This window comes from Mesoplodon densirostris, chromosome 6 (assembly GCF_025265405.1).
Source record: "Mesoplodon densirostris isolate mMesDen1 chromosome 6, mMesDen1 primary haplotype, whole genome shotgun sequence".
In the NCBI taxonomy this organism is placed as follows: domain Eukaryota; kingdom Metazoa; phylum Chordata; class Mammalia; order Artiodactyla; family Ziphiidae; genus Mesoplodon; species Mesoplodon densirostris.
The window spans coordinates 45943006-45963639 of NC_082666.1; the positions used below are offsets into that span (position 1 = coordinate 45943006).

General features: G+C 39.5%; 1 protein-coding gene and 1 non-coding gene across 3 annotated transcripts in view; one reads left to right on the forward strand and one right to left on the reverse strand.

The window, feature by feature from the left end:
- The window catches only part of UBAP2 (ubiquitin associated protein 2), a 129168-nt gene that overhangs the window by 15154 nt on the left and 93380 nt on the right, over positions 1-20634 (forward strand). The gene's annotated exons all lie outside the window — the stretch shown is intronic.
- On the reverse strand, positions 14845-14948 carry LOC132492863 (U6 spliceosomal RNA). Its single transcript, XR_009532916.1, has one exon. It is a non-coding gene; the product is annotated as a U6 spliceosomal RNA (small nuclear RNA).

Here is a 20634-nt window from a genome sequence, read left to right on the forward strand (position 1 = left end):
AAAGTACAATATAGTCATTTCTTTTGGATTACAGTGATGCAAAACAAGTGAAAACACTGGAAGGCTATTCACTAAACTATTAACAGTAGTTATTTTGGGGTGGTTGAACTGTAGGTGGTGGTTTTATTTTTTCAGTGTTTTTTGGAACTTTGGATGACTGTTACACAGTCATACAGTAAAATAATTAAGCGAAATTATGCTTTTTGCAGCTTTCTCACCTTTCCGTTTGAACCAGTTGGATCAAAGTTTTACATCTCAGGTTCTTTGAGGGCAGCAATTCTCAAATTTTATTGTTCATCAAGCCTTGTTTAAACATTTCTGATTCACTAGGTCTGGGATGACCTTGGAATTTGCATTTGTGACAAGTTATCCGGTGATGCTGATGCTGCTGGTCCAGACACCACACTTTGAGAGCTGCTGTTCCAGAGTGGTGGCTTGACATCCTGGCCACACATTAGAAATATGGAGAGCTTGTGGGTTTTTTTTTTTTTTTTAATTTTTATTGGAGTATGGTTGCTTGACAATGTTGTGTTAGCCTCCACTGCACAACAGAATGAATCAGCCATACACATACAGATATCCCCTCCCTTTTGGACTTCCCTCCCATTTAGGTTACCACAGGACATTAGGTAGAGTTCCCTGTTCTATACAGTATGTTCCCATTAGATGTCTATTTTATACATAGTATCTGTAATGTATGTGTCAATCCCAGTCTCCCAATTCCTCCCTCCCCACCCCTTTCCCCCTTGGTATCCATACATTTGTTCTCTGTACATTTGTTCTCTTTGTCTGTGTCTCTATTTCTGCTTTGCAAACAGGTTCTTCTGTACCATTTTTCTAGATTCCACATACACGCGTTATTATACGATATTTGCTTTTCTCTTTCTTAACTTCACTCTGTATGACACTCTAGGTCCATCCAGGTCTCTACAAATGACCCAGTTTCGTTCCTTTTTATGGCTGAGTAATATTCCATTGTATATATGTACCACATCTTCTTTATCCATTCCTTTGTTGATGGACATTTAGGTTGCTTCCATGTCCTGGCTGTTGTAAATAGTGCTGCTCTGAACATTTGGGGTGCGTGTGTTTTTTTTCTCTGGGTATATGCCCAGTAGTGGGATTGTTGGTTCTGTTTTTAGTTTTTTAAGGAACCTCTGTCCTGTTTTCCATAGTGGCTGTATCAATTTACATTCCCACCAACAGTGTATGAGGGTTCCCTTTTCTCCACACCCTCTCCAGCATTTGTAGATTTTTTGATGATGACCATTCTGACCATTGTGAGGTGATACCTCATTGTAGTTTTGATTTGCATTTCTCTAATAATGAGTGATGTTGAGCATCTTTTCATGTGTTTGTTGGCCATCTGTGTGTCTTCTTTGGAGAAATGTCTATTTAGATCTTCTGCCCATTTTTTGATTGGGTTGTTTGTTATTTTGATATTGAGCTGCTTGTATATTTTGGAGATTAATCGTTTGTCCGTTGATTCGTTTGCAAATATTTTCTCCCATTCTGAGGGTTGTCTTTTCGTCTTGTTTATGGTTTCTTTTGCTGTGTAAAAGCTTTTAAGTGGAGAGCTTGTTTTTTAAAAATAGATATGTAATTTATATACCATAAAATTCATCCTTTTAAAGTATGCAATTCAGTGGTTTTTAGTATATTCACAAGGTTGTGCAAACATCGCTATTTCTAGAACATTTTCATCACCCCAAAAAGAAGCCCCCCATTCCCATTAGCATCTACCCATTCTCTCCTGATCCCATCTACTAATCTACTTTCTGGCTCTATGGATTTGCCTCTTCTGGAAATTACATATAAATGGAATAATACAGTATACATATGTGATCTTTTGTGACTGGCTTCTTTCACTTAGCATAACATTTTCAAGGTTCATCCATGTTGTAGTTTTTATCAGAAATTTTATTCCTTTTAGTACTTGAATAATATGAATAATACTTCATTTTGTGGTTATATCACATTTTGTTTATCCATTAATCATTGGGTTGTTTCTACTTTCTGGCTGTTATGACTAATACGGCTTATGAACATTCCATGTGCACATTTCTGGGTGAATATGTTTTCAATTCTCTTGGGTATGTACCTAGGATTGGAATTGCTTGGTCATATGGTAAGTCTTTGTTTAACTTTTAGAAACTGCTTGGAGAACTTTTAAAAAAGAATACTGATGTTTGGGTTTTACCTATTCTGAGTAGCCTGATTTTAATAGGACCTGGTTTCTTTTTTTTTTTTTTTTTTTTTTGCGGTAGGCGGGCCTCTCACTGTTGTGGCCTCTCCCGTTGAGGAGCACAGGCTCCGGACGCGCAGGCTCAGCGGCCATGGCTCACGGGCCCAGCCGCTCCACGGCATGTGGGATCTTCCCAGACGGGGGCACAAACCCATGTCCCCTGCATCGGCAGGCGGACTCTCAACCACTGCGCCACCAGGGAAACCCACCTGGTTTCATTTTTTTAGAAGTTGCTCAAGTGATTGTACTATGCAATGAGGAGTGGTGATGGATGGTGATCCACTATTCCAGAGTCTTAAACTTTGTTTATTTGATGATGGGAAATTCCTGATGCTTCTGGAGATATCACTGTTAAGAATCGGACATGGATAGAAAGGCACTTTTAGCTAATAAGTAAGCTGACAAACCTGGGTTGACATTCTGGTGTTTTCATGGAGTAGCAGTTTTTCTGGGCTCCTCCTTTACTTGTTTCACCATTCTGTTGGTTCCTTAGGCCCACTGTGCAACCACAGGATCAGAACATGGCAGGAGATAATAGCATAGTTATCTAGTAATTCCTTTTCTTTTTTTTTTAATTGAAGTATAGTAGCTTTACAATATTGTGTTAATTTCAGCACAGTGATTCAGAATTTTTGCAGGTTATGTTTTATTAGAGGTTATTAAAGATAATGGGTATATAGTAATTCCTTGTTGCCAGAGCCTGTGAGGAACTTAGAAGGTTTCAGAAATGGAGGCTGAAAGCAGAAAGCAGACTCTGGGTGTGTCACTGTATATGTGGGTGGGTACTAATTCTGGGGGAGTAAGACCAGAGAATAACACACAGGAAGGTGAACAGAATCTGATATCCGTAGAGCAAGAAAAAAAGTGTGTGTGAGTGTCTGTGTTTAGCAAGAATTATTACTGGATTTATGAGAAAGCCATTAATATTATTATATTCTGGTAAGTGGATGATTTATAGAAATTCTATTTTAATCTAGTTCCAGTGTAAGTTTTTTTTTTAATTAAAAAAAACTAGACCCTTTACTAGTCTTTGTCTATGGTGTAGTAACCCTCTAATGAATGTAATATCTTGGTATTATTTGGGGAGTGCTTGTTTGATTGCAATCTAAATAAAAAGTACAGTATTACAACTTGTAGGTATTCTGAAATGCCGTATAGTATAGGTACCCCCTCCAAGCCCCCTCCCTTTTTTAAAAAAATATATTTTTTTGGCCATGCTGCGAGGCATGTGGGGTCCTAGTTCCCCGACCAGGGATCGAACCCACTCCCCCTGTGTTGGAAGCGTGGAGTCATAACCACTGGAAGTCTGAAACCCCCTTCCTCACCTTTTCTGAGAGAAAGGGCTGTTAGAAGAAGGGATTAAGACTGGTCATGAACAACGAGGGGCTTCTAAGGGATAGGAGGGCAAAGAATCATAAGATAGCTACTGAACTAGGGTCTTGGTTAAAGATAGGGTTTAGAGCCAAGGAATTAGCAGTGTAGGAGTGGGACAGATGTAAGGAAGCAGCCATAGGCAGTTAAATACTTTTTCTCCCCTGACCTTAGGTGACCTAAAAGAGAAATATGACTATACCAAATAATTTTTGATGTCCTATAATGTTCAAGGGTTCATCAGCACTCATCTTTTCTGTGGGCAGATTATATGTACAGAATAGCAGATAACATTGTCAGCCAAGCCTGGGCGTAGGGGAGTTAACCTTGTCCACCAACTGCTAGAGGCCTGACCCTGCCCTCGGCAGCTGTGGAGAATAAAAGTATCAGCTTGGTCAGCTCCTGGCACGCAGGGCACAAGAAGTTTCGCTGCGTGGAATTGGGTCTCATACTAGAGTTCTTTGGCACTCCTTGGCACCGTAGCTGCCTTACTCTCTCCTGAGTTGGGGATGTAGACTTCCTCTTGTTGGCTGCTTTAGGCTTCCCAAATTTGTTGAGGTTCTTAATACAAATCAGTGTTGTTCTCTGCAGGAATGAAAAAATGAATTTCCTCTGCAGAAAAAGGTTGAGAATAATGGGTATTTTCTAAATAGAAAAAGCAAGAACAGGGCTTCCCTGGTGGTGCAGTGGTTAGGAATCCGCCTGCTAATGCAGGGGACACAGGTTCGAGCCCTGGTCCGGGAAGATCCCACGTGCCGCGGAGCAACTAAGACCATGGGCCACAACTACTGAGCCTGCGCTCTAGAGCCTGCAAGCCACAGCTACTGAGCCTGCATGCCACAACTACTGAAGCCCATGCGCCTAGAGCCCATGCTCCACAACCAGAGAAGCCACTGCAATGAGAAGCCTGTGAACCGCAACGAAGAGTAGCCACTGCTCGCCACAACTAGAGAAAGCCGGCGCACAGCAACGAAGACCTAATGCAGCCAAGCAATAAATAAATAAAATAAATCTATTAAAAAAAACCCAAACCCAAAAAAGATTACAATAGACAGCCAAGGGAGCACCTGTGGGTATCTGAAAGGCTGGGAAGCTAGGTGAGATTCTGACCCAGAACCAGATCTTTTGCATCAGGTATGAGTTATGAAGGTGACGCCAACAGTAGTTATGCCCTCTTAAAGAAGAGGAAGCTGGGCTTCCCTGGTGGCGCAATGGTTGAGAATCTGCCTGCTAATGCAGGGGACACGGGTTTGAGCCCTGGTCTGGGAAGATCCCACATGCTGCGGAGCAACTAGGCCCGTGAGCCACAACTACTGAGCCTGCGCGTCTGGAGCCTGTGCTCCACAACAAGAGAGGCCGTGACAGTGAGAGGCCTGTGCCCGGCAATGAAGAGTAGCCCCCGCTTGCCACAACTAGAGAAAGCCCTTGCACAGAAACGAAGACCCAACATAGCCAAAAATAAAAATAAATAAATTAAAAGAAGGCTCAACATTAAAAAAAAAAAAAAAGAAGAGGAAGCTGAGTTGGAGTCTATTGTATATCTATAATTGATATATATGCTTGCAGCATAGCATAGTGGGTGAGAATACAGACTGTGGAGCCAGATGGCCTGGGTTTGAATCTTGACCTTACCACTTAACTAGCTGTTAATCTTTGTATGTCTTAATTTCCTGTCTGTAAAATGGGAGTAGTATTAGGATGTATTTCAGAGTGTTGTCGGCAAGGTAATGACTTAATTCTGTATGCATAAAGCACTTCAGTGGTGTCTGGCACTTGGTAAATAGTACGCATTTGTTGCTATATTATTGTCATTACTTAATGGTTTCAGGCTATTGAGAATGAGTGAATGAGTCTTTGATACACATGAAGGACCCCCTACCCATCCTTGCCAGTCTAACTAAGATAGTCCTGGCTCCATTGGCCTAAGGACCGAGTGAACAGCATTTCTGTGAGCATTCTTTTTTTTTTTTTGGGCTGCACCATGCAGCATGTGAGATCTTAGTTCCCTGACCAGGGATCGAACCCGTGCCCCCTGCAGTGGAAGCAGGGAGTCTAAACCACTGGACCACCAGGGAAGTCCCCTCTGTGAGCATTCTTGATGGAGACTAGCTTCTGTTCTTAGTAGTTGAGCTCTTAGCTGATTAAGTAATTCATGTTGTGTGGGTTAATTATATTCTGTTTGAAAAAAAGACATTCATTTTGCTGTTTCTGGAATATAATTTTTTCTTGATGCAGTGGATGAAATACTCTATGAACCTCCTGGTTTCAGAGGTACCTTCCAATGCTGACACTTTGTGATACTTACTATCTTAAATAAAGCCCTTGGTGCTTTCACCAAAGTCTTCACAGTTCTCAGCATATTATCAACAAGTGTTCTGTAACATCTCAGGATGACCAAATGTATCCTTGTTTTTCTGTTAGGGTTTACATGGTTTGTAGATAAATTTTTACCCAACAATTTTTTTTTTTTTGGCCGTACTGCGTGGCATGTGGGATCCTAGTTCTCCAGCCAGAGATAGAACCCACACCCCCAGATTGGAAGCGCAGAGTCGTAACCACTGGACTGCCAGGGAAGTCCCCCAACAATATTTTTTTTATGCCTTTTTAATGTCTAACTTTAGGTAGGGTCCTCTTACGAGTTTGTGGTATTTACTTATGTAAACTTTAAAAGAAGTGCAGGTGGCTGTTAACCATGTCCAGTTTATTCTGAAATTCTGGAACATTTGAAAATGCAGCTGTTTCACTGAGGTATCTTATCTACAAAAAGTCCTTGAAAAAAACAACAGTTAATAAAACATTTTCTAAAAGTGTCCCTTTACAGAGACAGTCTTTGTAGTTTAATCAAATTGGTTTATTCTGCTGGTTTACTTTCTTTCTATTACAAGTAATTTTAGACCATTCTTGCACTTTAGATAATCTAGGAAGCTTTATATGGTATTTTGCTGATTCTGTTTTTAAAGAGGTTAAAAATGTAGTAGCATTTCTTACCCCTGTTAAAATCTATCACATCTTTAATTTACTTTGAATGAGGTGAGGTTAAAATCGGTGTTAAAATTTGGTTGTATAGATTGAATAACCTGGTGCTTCCTGCCACTCAAGAACTTGAGATATGTATGTTTGAGATTCTACTGGATTATTTTTAGAATCTCTTGCTCTTGTCTGTTTCTATTCTAAGAATTCTCTTGGAACCTGTTCCAGGATAGTAGCTCTTGGGGTTGGAGAGTGATAGAGAGGATGGAACACAAGAGTAAACTGAATTCCTGTGGCCTGGCAACTGGGTTGCTTATTGGAGAAGCACTCTCATTTACTACACAGAGCTTTTTTTCCCAGAAAAGGGAACAGAATTTCCCCATATGGCAGTATGCTAAAGGTGTTGATTTTTTAAAAAATTTATTTATTTATTATATTTTTGGCTGCGTTGGGTGTTCGCTGCTGCACACGCACGGGCTTTTCTCTAGTTGCAGCGAGCGGGGGCTTCTCTTTTGCAGTGTGCAGGCTTCTCATTGCTGTGGCTTCTCTTGTTGTGGAGCACGGGCTCTAGGTGCTTGGCTTTCAGTAGTTGTGGCATATGGGCTCAGTAGTTGTGGCTTGTGGGCTCTAGAGCGCAGGCTCAGTAGTTGTGGCGCACGGGCTTAATTGCTCCGCGGCCTGTGGGATCTTCCTGGACCAGGGTCGAACCCGTGTCCCCTGCATAGGCAGGCGGATTCTTAACCACTGCGCCACCAGGGAAGTCCCAAGGTGTTAATTTTTATAGTCTAATTTCCATGACTTACTCATTTTCACAATTCACTGGTAGTAATTTTTAAGGATGTCAAATAATGATTTTAGTAACTTATGCTTTTTACCTTGTTTTATGAATTCATTGTCTCCAGAAGCTTTATGTAAAACATAAGAAAATTTGTTGAATCATACATCCTGTTAACTTTATGTTTTCTGAGCTCTGTCTTTTCCCAGAGGATTTTAGTAACACTTTTTTTTCCCCCCTCTACTTACTTTGTAAACTTGCACGTTTATCTTTAGAGCACGGGCTCTAGGCGTGTGGGCTTCAGTAGTTGCAGCACTCAGGCTCAGTAACTGTGGCTTGCGGGCTCTAGAGCTCAGCGTCAGTAGTTGTGGTGCACGAGCTTAGCTGCTTTGTGGCTTGTGGCATCTTCCTGGACCAGGGCTCGAACCCGTGTCCCCTGCCTTGGCAGGCAGATTCTTAACCACTGTGCCACCAAGTAATTCCCTAGAGATATAAAGTCTTAATGTTTATATTGAGGCAGTGAATTAGTAAATTTTTTATAGTTTGAAATATAAGGAGTTTATGGTTTTTCTGATTAACAAGTGAGAATTCAGATACATTACATCAAAGTGTTTGGCTTTAATAGCAAGACTATTAAGACTAAAAGTCTTGTAAATCAAAAAACTCAATCTAAGCATCCATTCAATTTAGCTTATTTCTGTACATGCAGATTTTCATCACCAGATGGCACTGCTGTAAGAAGAAACTCTCATTTTGTTATATTTAATGTACCTAGTTTATTTTCATAAATGAGGACACTGAGGATTAAATAGTTAAAGATGAGTGAGAAAAGGTTCACATAATTCAATTAAAAAAAGAACTGTTTTGAAATCTGTGGGTAAACTAAAAATGATTTTTTTAAAAAAAGGTTTTACCCTGGGAATACCACTCAGCCAGGCAGGTTTTGGTTGGATGTTTAACTTTTAGATATTTAGCATAGAATTATAGAGTATTAGTGCTCAAAGTGATATTAGAAAGAATCAAGTAATCCCTTTATTTCAGAAATACTAGTATGTTTCACATTTGTATGATGCTTGACAGTTTCATGTTTGTATTCATATCTGAGAACACTAAACTCAAAGAAAGCTCTTAAAATAATCGTGACAAAACAGTTAACCTTGTTTATATAATACAACCAAAACAATAAACCCAAACCAATAAAATCTCAAAATCGTTTAACTCAAAAAAGTATGCAAAGTGTGTATTCATACTGACAGTGAGAGATGGATTCAAATAGAGTAAAAAGTTTTAAACCGGAATATTAGGCATGTGAGATATTCTGGTTAATTGGTTATTTGCTATTTATAGTGTATGTATGAGGCAGTGCAGTAATATGCCTGTGGCCTTTAGCATTCCAGTTGACAGAGGACCTATTAAGAAAATTAGTAAATAATATTAGAATAGCTGATTCAGTGAAAAGCTTGTGAAACCTTTTCTAGCTAAAATAGGTTTCAGGGACATAATTTTCCTTGTGATGCCTGAAATGGTATCCTGAATTATGGTTCATCTCCTCTCTAAATTTAAGATACACAGTCCAAAAGATAACTAGAAATACTTGTATAATGTCATTTCATTAACCTGAGATGTGTAAGATTTATAAATAGGGGAACATTGTTTCACATCATGGGAGTGCTTTGCTTGCTTGCTTTGAGGTGTCTAACTGATTGTTTTAGAAAACAGAATTCAATTCATGTATTGTTCCTTTTTGGAATGATTGGTTCTGTTATGATTTGGTCTTTCTTACGTCATTCTTAATTTTTATAAGTTACCAGCTTCTATCAAATGTCATTTCAACACATTTATCAAATGTCTCTTATATTGACACCTATTTAGTAGTGAAGGGAACAAAACAAAATAAAATGAATTTCTGGTCTTAACTAGTTTATGATTTAAGTTTAGGAAGACAAGTTAGATATAGAAGAAACAGAATTGATAAGCTAAAATATGAATTGCATGTATGTACTGTAGAATTCAAAGGAAAGCTAATATATAAAAAGTATTAGGAAATATAATCCTAGAAATCTGTAGGCTGTTTTGGGATATTTTAAATGGACTTTGATGGAAACTTAAGGGCTATTTTGTTTATCTACTATGAAGTTCTGACAAACTCTTGCTGGTTTTCCTATTGGATAATTTTCTGTTGCTTTGTGTTTCATAGTATTTCTCTTTGTTTTTTTTCTTTTCTTTTTTTTTTTTTTTTTTGCTGCACTGAGTGGCTTATGGGATCTTAGTTCCCTGGTGACCGGGTATTGAACCCAGGCCCTCAGCAGTGAAAGCAGAGTCTTAACCACTGGACTGCCAGGAAATTCCCCATAGTATTTCTTTCTTTCTTTTTGTTTTAATTGAAATATAGTTGATTTACAATGTTAGTTTCTGGTATACAGCAAAGTGATTCAGTTTTACATATATATTTTTCATATTCTTTTCCATTATGGTTTATTGCAGGATATTGAATATAGTTCCCTGTGCTATACAACAGGACCTTGTTTATCCATCATAGTATTTTTTTTAAAGATTTCTTTGATGTGGACCATTTTTAAAGTCTTTATTAAATTTGTTACAATAAGGGCTTCCCTGGTGGCGCCATGGTTGAGAATCCGCCTGCCGATGCAGGGAATGCGGGTTCGTGCCCCGGTCCGGGAAGATCCCACATACCGCGGAGCGGCTGGGCCCGTGAGCCATGGCCGCTGAGCCTGCGCGTCCGGAGCCTATGCTCCGCAATGGGAGAGGCCACAACGGTGAGAGGCCCGCATACCGCAAAAAAAAAAAAAAAAATTTGCTACAATATTCCTTCTGTTTTTTTTTTTTTTTTTTTTTTTTTTGTGAGCGGCCATGGCTCACGGGCCCAGCTGCTCCGCGGCATATGGGATCTTCCCAGACCAGGGCATGAACCCACGTCCCCTGCATCGGCAGGCGGACTCTCAACCACTGCGCCACCAGGGAAGCCCTCCTTCTGTTTTATGTTTTGGTTTTTTTGGCCCTGAGGCACATGGGAGCTTAGCTTCCTGACCAGGGATTGAACCTGCATCCCCTGCATTGGAAGGCGAAGTCTTAACTACTGGGCCACCAGGGAAGTCCCCAGTATTTCTTAATATTGATAAAATCCAAATACTAATTCTTGTCACATGTATGTTGATAAAAAATTTCCCAGTTTATGGCTTGTATTTTTCACAGGGCCAGCTGCTTTTTTATGAACAGAAGTTTTTAATTTTAAAGTTATTAATCTTTGGGACTTCCCTGAAGGTGCAATGGTTAGGACTCTGCTCTTCCACTGCAGGGGGCCCGGGTTCAATCCCTGGTTGGGGAACTAAGATCCCGCATGTCGCTTGTGTGGCCAAAAAAAAAAAAAAAAAAAGTTACTAATCTTTGCAATTTTAGCAACTCTTATATTGACACCTATTTAGTAGTGAAGGGGGCTGTAGAGTAGTGAGTAGAGCGGGGGCTGCTCTTGGTTGCGGTGCACGGGCTTCTCTTAAGAAAATAATAACTATTAGATAAAAATTCCTTTATACAGGGTAAAAAAATTAGCCTTATTTTCTTCTGAAATCAATAATTTTGACTTTTGTATATTCTTAAAATACCTGTTAACTTTTTTTACGTATGGCCTAGTAAAAAACATTTTTTAAACTATAGTCAACCAGTTCTTTCAGCCTCTTTGAAAGTTGGTCTTTCCTGACCACATGCATTGCCATCTTTTTGGAAATCATATTTCTGGGCTTTCTCTTCTGATCCATTGCACGGGCTGTCTCTCCCTGTACCAGTCTTGTACTGTTGTAATTACTGTGGCATTATAATCCTTGATACCTGGACGATCAGTCTTGGGCCTTGTTGTTTTTGTTTTAAGGAACGTCTTAGCTGTTGACTATTTGCTCCCCTGTGTGTAATTTTAGAATCACCTTGTCAGGTTTGAGACAAACCCTTGTTAGACTTTCATTGGGAATTTGTCGAATCTAGTTGAGGAAGAATGATAACTTTTATTGAGTGAATAGGTGTTGGAGCACGTTTTTCAAGGGCCAGATAGGAAATATTTTCTGCTTTGCCTGTGCTGTGTTATAACTATTCAGTACTGCCACTGTGGTGCAAAAGCAGCCATAGACAATTTCTTTAGAATTTTTTTTGTTAGCTGGTATATAGGTGTAATTAATTTTTGTACGTTTATTTTTATTTTGTATCTAGAAGTTTTGCTAAACTTAACAAATTATAATAATATAGCTGAAGATTCTTTACACTTTTTTTTGTTGAAGTATAGTTGATTTACAATGTTGTGTTAGTTTCAGGTGTTTATACACTTTTGTTTGTACAATTATTATGGAAGTGGGATCTTTTAAAATATTATTTTCTAATCTTTTGAGTGTGTCTTTTAATTGCCACAGTGAGTTGGCTAGGACCTCCAAATCAGTGTTTAAATGGAAGTGATCATGGCAGTGATGCCTGTATTTTGTTGTTTATTTTATTTTATTTTATTTTTTATTTTTTTGGTACGTGGGCCTCTCACTGTTGTGGCCTCTCCCGTTGTGGAGCACAGGCTCCGGACGCGCAGGCTCAGTGGCCATGGCTCACGTCCCAGCCGCTCCGCGGCATGTGGGATCTTCCCGGACCGGGGCACGAACCCACTTCCCTGGCATCGGCAGGTGGACTCTCAACCACTGCGCCACCAGGGAAGCCCTGTTGTTTATTTTTGTTATCTTAAAGGAATGCTTTTAATTCCGTGTGGTTTTTGCTGCAGGTTTATATAGATAACCTTTTGTCAAGTCAAAGAAGTATTCTTGTTTTCTAAGAATTTTTATTTTGAGTGAATGTTGAATTTTAGTAATGTCTTTATTGAAATGCTTATATGATGATAAATTTTTTTTTTTTTTTTTTTGTGGTATGCGGGCCTCTCACTGTTGTGGCCTCTCCCATTGCGGAGCACAGGCTCCGGACACGTAGGCTCAGCAGCCATGGCTCATGGGCCTAGCCGCTCCGTGGCATGTGGGATCTTCCCGGACTGGGGCACGAACCCGTGTCCCCTGCATCGGCAGGCGGACTCTCAACCACTGTGCCACCAGGGAAGCCCGATCATAAATTTTTAAATTTTATTCTGTGAAAGTGATTTTATTAAATGATTTTTCATTTCTTCAGAATTTTATTTTTATTTAAAATTTAAAAAAATTTTTATATTGGAGTATAGTTGATTAACAATGTTGTGTTAGTTTCAGGTGTACAGCAAAGTGATTCAGTTATACATATACATGTGTCCTTTTTCAAATTCTTTTCCCATTTAGGTTGTTACAGAATATGGAGAGAGTTCTCTATGCTAATCAGTAGGTCCTTTTTGGTATATATATATAATATATATATAATATATATAATAAAATATATATATTTTAAAGATAGTAGTGTATATACATCAATCCCAGACTCCCAATTTATCCCTCCCTCCACCTTTCCCCTTTGGTAACCATAAGTTTGGTTTCTAAGTCTGTGAGGATTTTTCATTTCTTAAACCAACTTTATTCCTGGGACATCCTGGACATGGTTATGGTGTATTTTCTTTTTTATACAATGCTGGATTCAATTGAGAATTTTTATGGCTACATCTGTCAGTGAGATTGGCTTGTAATTATTGTTTCTCCTACTGTCCTTATCAGGTTCTAGTATCAAGGCTAATTTCATCCTCATATTTTCATTTTCGTGTCTTGCCTCTTTAACATAATTAGAATGACTTGTTCTTTAATTATTTGATAGTAATTGTGGGCAAAATTGTTGGGTGAATTGATTTTTTAAATTGTGATAAAATATGTGTAACATAAAATTTACCTTTTTAACCATTTTAAGGTGTACAGTTCAGTGACATTAAGTACATTCATATTGTTGTACAGCCATAGGGGTGCATTAATTTTTGAATGCCTTGGGTCCACAGTTTTCTGAAGAGAACTTATTAAGGAGCTAGAATGTGTGAAATAGTGGAAGGAGTCCAAACTTTGGCATCAAGACAGACCTGTACATCCCAACTCCCGTATTACTTGGCCTAGGTCTATGTGATAGATTATATATTCACCTATAAAACAGATATCGTAATACCCACCTTGCACAGATAATGTGATAATTTGGAGTTAAAGTGGTTCCTGGAGTGTCGATAATACGATGGCAGTTGCTACTATTATAATAAATTTGCAGCTCTAAATATTAAAAAGTGTACTTAGCTTTGCTAGGAATGCCTCTGTTCTATAAATTAGGATGTTTGTAATGCTGCTTGACCTCAGTTCTTTTTGTAGTACTTTTTTTTTTTTTTGGCCACACTGCGTGGCCTCCGGGATCTTCGTTCCCTGACCAGGGATCGAACCTGAGCCCCCAGCAGTGGAAGTGCAGAGTCCTAACCACTGGACCGCCAGGGAATTCCTCATAAATATTTCTTGACCACAGCTTTAGTCCAGTACAAGCTTTTTTTTTTTTTTTTTTTGCTGCATTGGGTCTTCGTTGCTGCATGTGGGCTTTCTCTAGTTGCGGCTAGCAGGGGCTGCTCTTGGTTGCGGTGCGTGGGCTTCTCATTGCAGTGGCTTCTCTTGTTGTGGAGCATGTCCTCTGCTCACGGCTTCAGTAGTTGTGGCACTCAGGCTCAGTAGTCGTGGCTCGCGGGCTCTACAGCGCAGGCTCAGTAGTTGTGGCGCACGGGCTTAGTTGCTCTGTGGCATGTGGGATCTTCCTGGACCAGGGCTCGAACCCATGTCTCCTGCATTGGCAGGCGAATTCTTAACCACTGCGCCACCAGGGAAGCCCCCCAGTACAAGCTTTGAACTTATATTTCTTGTCTTTTTCTGCTCAGTTTCTCAGATTTATCCAGGATTGATTTCAGGAGCCACTTTTTTCTTTCTTTTTTTTTTTTTTAACTGTGATTAGTACATGTTCTTTACAGCAGAAGTCTTGTTGATTTCCAGGATTGTGGTCCTCTAGTCTCCTCATTCATAATTGTGGATTTACCTCATATCTACAGTCTTTTTTGCTTTCCTTAATATTACAGTGTAGAATTGAGTCTGTATGGAACTTCTCTTTTTCTTAAGAGGCTTTCCCCCTATATCTGCAGTGTTCCAGTCAAGCCTTCTTTGTTTGTTTGTTTTTTGGCCTCTCTGTGCGGATTATGGGATTTTAGTTCCCCCACCAGGGATTCAACCCAGGCTCATGGCAGTGAAAGCACGGAGTCCTATCCATTGGACTGCCAGGGAATTACCTAGTCAGGCCTTTCTGATAGCCCATTACCTGCCAAGTAGGTTATTCCATGCTGGGGGTAGATATTTTGTCATTTTTCTGCAGCTGACTCAGCCCCTTCTACCCATCATTTCTCTCAGAGTGGTGAGTGGCAATGTGGTACGGTAGCATTGCCTTTTATTTACTTATTTATTTTTTGGCCTTTTATTTTTTTTAATTAATTTTTATTGGAGTATGGTTGCTTTACAATGTTGTGTTAAAAAAAATGGAATGCTTCACGAATTTGCTGGTCATCCTTCTGCAGGGGCCATGCTAATCTCTGTATTGTTCCAGTTTTAGTACATGTGCTGCTGAAACGAGCACTGACCTTTTATTTTTTAACTAATGTTCCTCATTCCTCTGAATTGTACACTTGAAAAGCAGGGTCCTTTCAAAACTGTCTCACTAACCCCTTATAGGTGACTCCATTATTTCTGGTTTTAATCCAGGGTGTTATCATTTGTATTTTGTATCTTTTTGTTGGCAGTTACCTCATGGTAGACCCAGAACCTCTAACCTTTGTCAGCAGCTGTGGATGCAAAGATACTCTGGGGATGGCGGTGGAGTGCAAGGCTGAGGGAAATAAGAATTTGGGGCACTGATGGTTATAATCTGGGTAGAGGTGAGCATAGATACAGATGTGTGTGCTTGCTTGCTTATTATTATTATAAATAAATAAGTCAATAAATAGGCCACTTTAAGGGGCAATGGAGACTTCTTATGAAATATGACCAAAAGAATATTAAGGGAATTGTTTCCGAGTGGATATTCTTGTTTTACTGCTATCCTTTTGTAAAAATGTTTTGTTACTAAAATGGATTCTTAAAACTTTTAACATGTTCCCTAAGCATGAAATATTATGGCCGTTCTACATTGAAGTTTTCATTTTGCCATATATATTGCCACGCTCCATTTTCAGCTTTTTATTTAACTTGATATAACATTTTATATTTAGTCACTGGAATTGGTTTTGTTTTTCTGTTTTCCAATTCCTCTCCTGCCTTTCTTTTTTGAAGCCTCTGTTTCTGGAGGCAGGGTTCCGGCAATTTCAAATGCCTTGTAGTAGCTCTTGGAGCAGTAACAGAGCCAAACCAAAAACTTAGTAGGTTTGATTCTGCTTTGAAAAGTGCTGGTTTTTTACATAATGCTTTCCCCATTTTAGGCCTTGGCAGCAGAGAGAGAAATCTGGCTTTTTAAAAAGAGGGCCTTGAGAAGGCTGGTAACGGGTTTCTAGGCTTCCCTTGTTGGATATTATACAGTCTAAAGGGGATAGGTTGGATCAGTTAGGGCATTGTAGTATACCTTTGTCTTGGACATCTCATCCATTGAATCATCTTTTAAGTGGCAGACAGTGTTAAATCCCAAATTTAATTTTCAATCTAGTAGGCTCAACATTAAAATTTTTTTGATATGAAATACATTGTTATTATTATTTTGTACTTCCCCAGGGAGTATTTTTATTTTTTTTAAATTGAAGTATAGTTGATTTAAAATATTGTGTTAGTTTCAGGTGTACAGCAAAGTGATTGAGTTATACATATATTTTTTCTGATTATTTTCCATTATAGGTTATTACAAGATATTGAATATAGTTCCCTGTGCTATACAGTAAATCCTTGTTGCTTAACTATTTTATGTATAGTGGTGTGTATCTGTTAATTCCATATTCCTAATTTATTGATATCTTCCCCCTACTTATCCTTTGGTAACCATAAGTTTGTTTTCTGTGTCTGTGTGTCTGTTTCCGTTTTGTAAGTAAGTTCATTTGTATTATTTTTTAGATTCTGCATATAGGTGATATCATATATTTGTCTTTGGCTTCACTCAGTATGGTAATCTCTAAGGTGCATCCATGTTGTTACAAATGACAATATTTCATTTTTTTCATGGCTGAGTGATATTCCATTGAAGTACATAATTTTTTATGTGCCACATTTAGGCCAGTTGATTCAAGCAGATATTTGTAGGGCATAGATGGTTAGTCTATTTCCAATTCGTGCTCTTAAGTGTGGTTCAGAGGGGAGAATGTATACGTTTTCCTGCTAATTATATTCACCTAAAACAGCAGACTCTTTTAACATCACAATTAGTTGATTGGGTTTGTACCATCTCAGCAGATCTTGATAACAGTCAGTTTCTTCAGAAAGGATATAAGCAGTATGTTGATTAAATACTAAGTGTAAGTTTATTGAGGGTCAGAGTTTTCCCCTAATTGTTCCTTTGGGAACAAAGCAGGTGCCTTTTGTTTTTAAGGGAGAACAGAGCCCATTAAAAAAGTGTGAGGGCTTCCCTGGTGGCGCAGTGGTTGAGAGTCCGCCTGCCGATGCAGGGGACACGGGTTCGTGCCCCGGTCCGGGAAGATCCCACATGCCGCAGAGCGGCTGGGCCCGTGAGCCATGGCTGCTGAGCCTGCGCGTCTGGAGCCTGTGCTCCGCAATGGGAGAGGCCACAACAGTGAGAGGCCCGAGTACCCCCCCCCCCAAAAAAAGTGTGAGTTATATGATGTTGTTTAATGACCAAATTAGCAGTTATAGTTTTAAATTTTGCTTGATCCAGGGATACCCTTAAGCTTTAAGTACAGTTTAGAGCTCTACTAAATTCTTAGAGCAGGGTTTTTGGCCTGGGCATCCATCCATGGGCATTGAGGAGGTGGAGTGGGTTGTTCATGGATGGGTTTTGGGGGAAGGTGGGGGAGAGATGAGATATAATCCTTCTGAAATTTCAGGCAGAAATTTCTGTGGATATGCCTTTTTCTGAGGGAGGGGGGTCCATAGTTTTCTTCAAATTGTCTAAGTACTTAATGGCCCAAAAGATTGAGTCACCATATTATATTAGAATGAAACACATGTTTAATGACAAACATTACTTTAAAGTATTATTTTTACCTTTAATGAGGTTGTGAATCTGGCATCCAGGGTTGTAATAAACTGGAGAGAGAACATTCTTTAGGAAGGGATGTTTTCAAATATGTATTGAAGCTTAAAGCTTGTGAGAAAGGCCCCAGTGTTAGAGGTAGATACGAGCAGCTCTTCACCTGGCGACATCATCCGTGACTTAAGTGGACTCTTTCTAGTTTGAAACTCAAGTTCTTTTTATTTTGTGGGATATTTCAGCAAATGATCTGTTCATCTTAACCCAATTCTACCTTGATTATTCATTTAAGTTGTGATCCTGAATTTTTGACAGTCTAGTTGATTTCATGGTAATATGTGGATTAGTGCCACTAGAAGGTCAAGATTTCTGCTTTCACTTGGGATCCTCCATATCACTTTTCTGTTCTTTTTACTTCTTTTAGCTTCCTCTCATATTCAGCTTAGTAGCAGTTAAAACCTTTGCCATTTTCTTACATTCCTCCACCCCCCACTCGTCTAGTATGCATTCTCTGCAGGTGTTTTGTCTCTTTTACTAAAAAAGTAAAGACAAATACAACCGACTCCATTGTCTGTGTCTCCTAATCTCCTAAAAATTTACCTGCTGCCATACCTGCCCTTTATTCTGTTGGCCTGAGGAGAGGGCACTCTCTTCCTGTCCAAGTGAATCGTTTTTCTTTATAGCTGTCTCAATTTAATGCCTCTCAATTATCTCCTCTTCAGCTTATAGATAGGCCTCTTTTGTTTAGTAAATATATATTAACTAATTAAGCACACACCATGTGTTAGGCCCTGGAAGAACAAAAGTGACAGGACAGATGTAATCACTGTCCTCATGGGGCTTACAGTGTATTAGAATTGCTCAATGTACCTCATCCTGACAAAATTCTGCTTTGATGCTCTGTATCTCTTTCTAGCTACCACCTCTTGCAAGTATTATTAGTTTACTGCCACTCTCCCTCACTCACCTTGGCTTTTTCCACACCACTGTTTCAAAGCTGTATTGGCAGTGATCACCAGTGACCTCCTAGTTGTGGAGTTCCAATGGACCTTCGATTCAAGCAGTGATTTAAAATTCCTGAAAATATAAAAGGGTTTACTTTAATGTTATTTTAAATGTTCATGTTGTTCAACATTGCTATTTTTCTGAGTGTATATGACTGTCAGGAAAAGTTAGGGAGATGGTAAGTCGTGCTAAAGATCGGCTACAAATTATGGTGTCTCTAGCCATAGGTCTTGTGTTTTGGAGACTGCAGTGTCTACAGCTGGATGTTGTGTGGCTTGTTTTCATAATTAAGAGTTTTGTCTCCTCCATCCTGGCCTCTTGCTACTGTTTTGCTAGTTTAGGATTATGAAGGCAACAGTTATTTTGTAATTTAGTACCTGGTTTGGTTTGTAGGCTCTGTACCCTAGGAAATTAGCGATTGGGACTTAACTATATTACATCTCATTGGTCTGTGTAGAACCTTTTCGGGTTTTATTTCTGATCCTTAAAATGGGGATTATGCCAAATTCTATAGAGTGTTGAGGATTACCGGGAGAAATTTATGTAAAACATTCAGCTTGATGCTCAGCACATAGTAAATTTAAATAAAAAGTTGCTGTAATCATATAAGCATTACAGTTGAGCTGTGTTGCCTTTTATGGGGAAAAATAATTGTTTTGGTTTTTTTCCCACAGTTGCTTAGGTTTCTATGTACCCACCACTGATTAAACGCTATACTTTTTCTTCTTTTTAAAAAAAATAAATTTATTTATTTAAATTTTGTTTGCATTGTGTCTTCATTGCTGAGTGTGGGCTTTTGCTAGTTGCGGCAAGCGGGGGCTCCTCTTCATTGCAGAGCATGGGCCCTAGGCGCATGGGCTTCAGCAGTTGTGGCTCGCAGGCTCTAGAGCACAGGCTCAGTAGTTGTGGCGCACGGGCTTAGTTGCTCCGCAGCATGTGGGATCTTCCCGGACTAGGGCTCGAACCCGTGTCCCCTGCATTGGCAGGTGGATTCTTAACCACTGTGCCACCAGGGAAGTCCGTATACTTTTTCATATGTGTAAATTAACTTCTTCAGATGGTCAAGAACATTTTCTTGGAGGCGTCTCTTTGGTATCCCTCTATTTTCCTGCTCTGGTTAGATTTGGTTGCTCTGTAGGCCTCCTGTCAGCTGTCAGCAGTCAAGATGTCATCTTGATATTTTTTGACTGTCATTTGGGGGAGCCTCCTGTCTCTTGTGTTAGACCCCCTTGTCATCCCCCAGTTCTTGGCAATCTCTGATCTGCTTTCTTTCTTTAGTTTTGTCTTTTCCAGAATGTCATAAAAATTGCATCATACAGTAAGCAGCCTTTTAAGTCTGGCTTCTTTGATCTAGCATAATGCATTTGAGATTCATTCATGTTGTTCAGTAGTTGATTCCTTTTCATTCATGAGTAATATTCAGCTGTATGGTTATGCTACATTTACTCACTCTTTGAAGGACAGTTGGTGTATTTACAGTTTTGGGAGACTGTGAATAAAGGCGCTATGACTATTCAGATTATTTTCGAGAAAAGTGGCCTATGGCTATCCCAAGCTACAAGGGAGGCTGAGAAAGTATTTAGCTTTTCACCCTCTTTGCAAGAGGACTGCAAGGGAAAAATACGTCGTAAATGGATTTTGGTAGGTAATTTGTGGTGTCAGTTGCAAACGGCCTCTTCTTGGTTTGCTGTTTTAGAGGTTTTGTTTATTCCAGGAGCTTCCTGAGTTTATGAGGTATTGTATGTGTGAACTCAACTTGTTTCTGTGTTCACGTTGATTGGAATTTTTGCTGAGTATAGAATTCTAGGTTGGAAATTAAACTCTTAAGGCACTGCTGCACTGTTTTTTAAATTGGGGTAAAATATACATAACAAAAATTATCACTTTAACCATTTTTATTTTATTTTTGGCTGCATTGGGTCTTTGTTGCTGCACACAGGCTTCCTCTAGTTGCAGCAAGCGGGGGCTACTCTTCATTGTGGTGCGCGGGCTTCTCATTGTGGTGGCTTCCCTTGTTGCGGAGCACGGGCTCTAGGGCGCGTGGGCTCAGTAGTTGTAGCTCGTGGGCTCTAGAGCACAGGCTCAGTAGTTGTGGCACATGGGCTTAGTTGCTCCACAGCATCTTCCCGGACCA